General features: G+C 36.1%; 1 long non-coding RNA gene across 1 annotated transcript; it reads left to right on the forward strand.

Annotated features, from left to right (window-relative positions):
• Positions 1–559: 559 nt before the first annotated feature.
• Positions 560–1,168, forward strand: LOC144639703 (uncharacterized). The gene is made up of 2 exons (XR_013568197.1): positions 560–648; positions 982–1,168. It is a non-coding gene; the product is annotated as an uncharacterized LOC144639703 (long non-coding RNA).
• Positions 1,169–2,377: the final 1,209 nt, after the last annotated feature.

A 2,377-nucleotide genomic window follows, 5' to 3' on the forward strand; every position in this document is an offset into this window, starting at 1 on the left:
GTCTGAATACACTTGGAACTACACTGTTACCACTTTAAAAAATGTTGTATGATCTTGCATATTGTAGCTACGCAAATAATGTCATGTTTTAAATATTTTTCTCTTTAGGATATTGTCTCAGCTGTCACCAAGAAAGTCGAGAAGGTAAATAAACATGTTCTGAACATTTGCCATCAAGTAACTTAAAGTTAAATTACCGGTATTACTTAAACAGTAAAATTAATGTTCTCCTCAGGCTTTGGGAGGGTCCATACCTTGAATCCCCTTAAAAACCTTTAATTTTTACTATCAATTTTCAAAGAGGTGATAAGAATTTACAGTGCTAAAAGAGCTTAAAAAGACAATGGTTCCAAACACTTAACAGTATTTTCTTCGGAAACAGTAAATATTAAAAAATTGGCCAATTTAACAGCAAACACTTAACATTATGGGTAAATAACACTTAACACTAAACCCCATTCAGACCCTCCTAGAAGGTTTTTGAAACCATAACACAGAACACACCAATATTTTTAGATGCATCATTTGATAATGTTGTTCTACTGTGGTACTTAGTATGCTGGAGAGATTGTAAAGACAATGTTAAAGTCAAGTGAGCTAGAAAGAGATCCTTTATCACCAACATCACAGACAGTGTCACTGTATGAGGTAACTTAAATATTATAAATTAAATTCTATTATGTTTATGTTTACAGCAAGTTAAAATAAGAGGAAACATGGGCACATCACTGCTTTCATTCGGTTACATGTGCATGACATGAGTAAAGGTAAACTTGGATCTGAGCCTTTTAAGCAACACTTTCGACATTTTTTACCGAATGTAAAGCTGAAATGGAAGAACCTTTGGCCAGTATCAACATCCAAATGCTAATGATCTATTTAACTTTAACTGAAATAAATAACTGCATTACCTTGATCAGAGGGTGTGTCAAGAATTTCAAAAAGTATATAGCTTACATGTCCATTCAATTTTATACACAGATCTCACAAAATTTGCCAATTACTCCCAAAATGGAGAAGGCACAGATCACCCAGTACCTGTCACTACTAACAGATGAGAAGGTAACTATTGCTTCAGAGATACAGTAGAAAATCCCGAATTCTTGAACCTCCAGGGAAACAAAAATAGCTTCAAAACATAGGGAGTTTCTAACATCTATTAAGCGGCCACTTACCATTTACACAAGGGTGGCCGCTTAAGAGGGCGTGCGTGTTACAGCGGATAAGGCACTTTTCGGACCTTCACCGATTTCCCTGATTTTTTCAGTGAAAGTCGACAATTATATCCCAGTAACAAATATCACATTTATTTGGATCAATTCGATATTTTATATTTTTTGCGAGGCGATTTTCAAAGTCACCTCAAAACCATGCAATTCGCCATTGAAGACTCCGTAAACTTGCTAGAAATGACGGTCGCTGCCAAAACCTTATTACTCAATTCCACGAGTTGATTATTTTACATATTGAAGTTTCATCTTCCCCCGATAGTGTAGATGTTTAATAATTAAAATCTATTTAAGTCACAGTAAGTTATGATTTTTTTAATTTGACTCCGAACAAACTCCGGAACGTGCAAAGCGTGACATGCCTGTAGTTGAAAGCCATTTTCTCGAATGTGGGACCAGATCTAGAACCGTGTCTATTGTAACTCAAAAGTACTAACACCATTATAGAAAAGTATGAAATAAAATTTGTGGGCACTCTTTACTGCGCGCCGTACAGAGCTCCACGAATTTCCCAAATATTCGCCATTTTGATCCAAAACAAAGAAAACGCTTGAGCGACCGATAAACCAATTCCAGAACCGTGAATGTTTGGAGATGTGTTAAATACTGCTAGAAGTCAGACTGTAAATGGAAAATATTTTTCTTTCGCAGTTCCAACCGTTTCAGTCGATTTCTCGGTATTTTCAACGCTCACAGCAATAAATATATCACTTCGATCAATATGCAAATTTCGGCATAAGCCCGTGTTGTCACGGAACATCTGTATACCGCAACAATTTGCCTAAAAACGTTTTCCAAAGCAATTATTTCCTACTTACCTGGCCGGGCGATAAGATTCTTTAGGCTTCTATGTAGAAGCTTTCTTTTTGTTTGTGGCTGTAGAGAAGCTGTTTTCATTTCCCACGCTGCGATGAAACAGTGTTTGATTTGCCGCAAGACTGACTTGTTCATTTCAGTCTAATTCAACCAAAGCCTTATTTGTCAAACCCCTGTCGGGCCCTTTTTTTGTTTTTCTCTTTGCAAAACCTTTTGAAAAACATTATAGGCTTCTGAGGATGTTTTTTCATACCCAAAAGTGTTTTTATTTGCTTGGCTTTTTTCGGAGGGATTTATTCGAAAAAATTACAATCCAGTCTGGTTTTGTGGAA

This window comes from Oculina patagonica, unplaced genomic scaffold, assembly GCF_052425735.1.
Source record: "Oculina patagonica isolate OP01 unplaced genomic scaffold, crgOcupat unplaced1201, whole genome shotgun sequence".
NCBI classification, from domain to species: Eukaryota; Metazoa; Cnidaria; class Anthozoa; order Scleractinia; family Oculinidae; genus Oculina; species Oculina patagonica.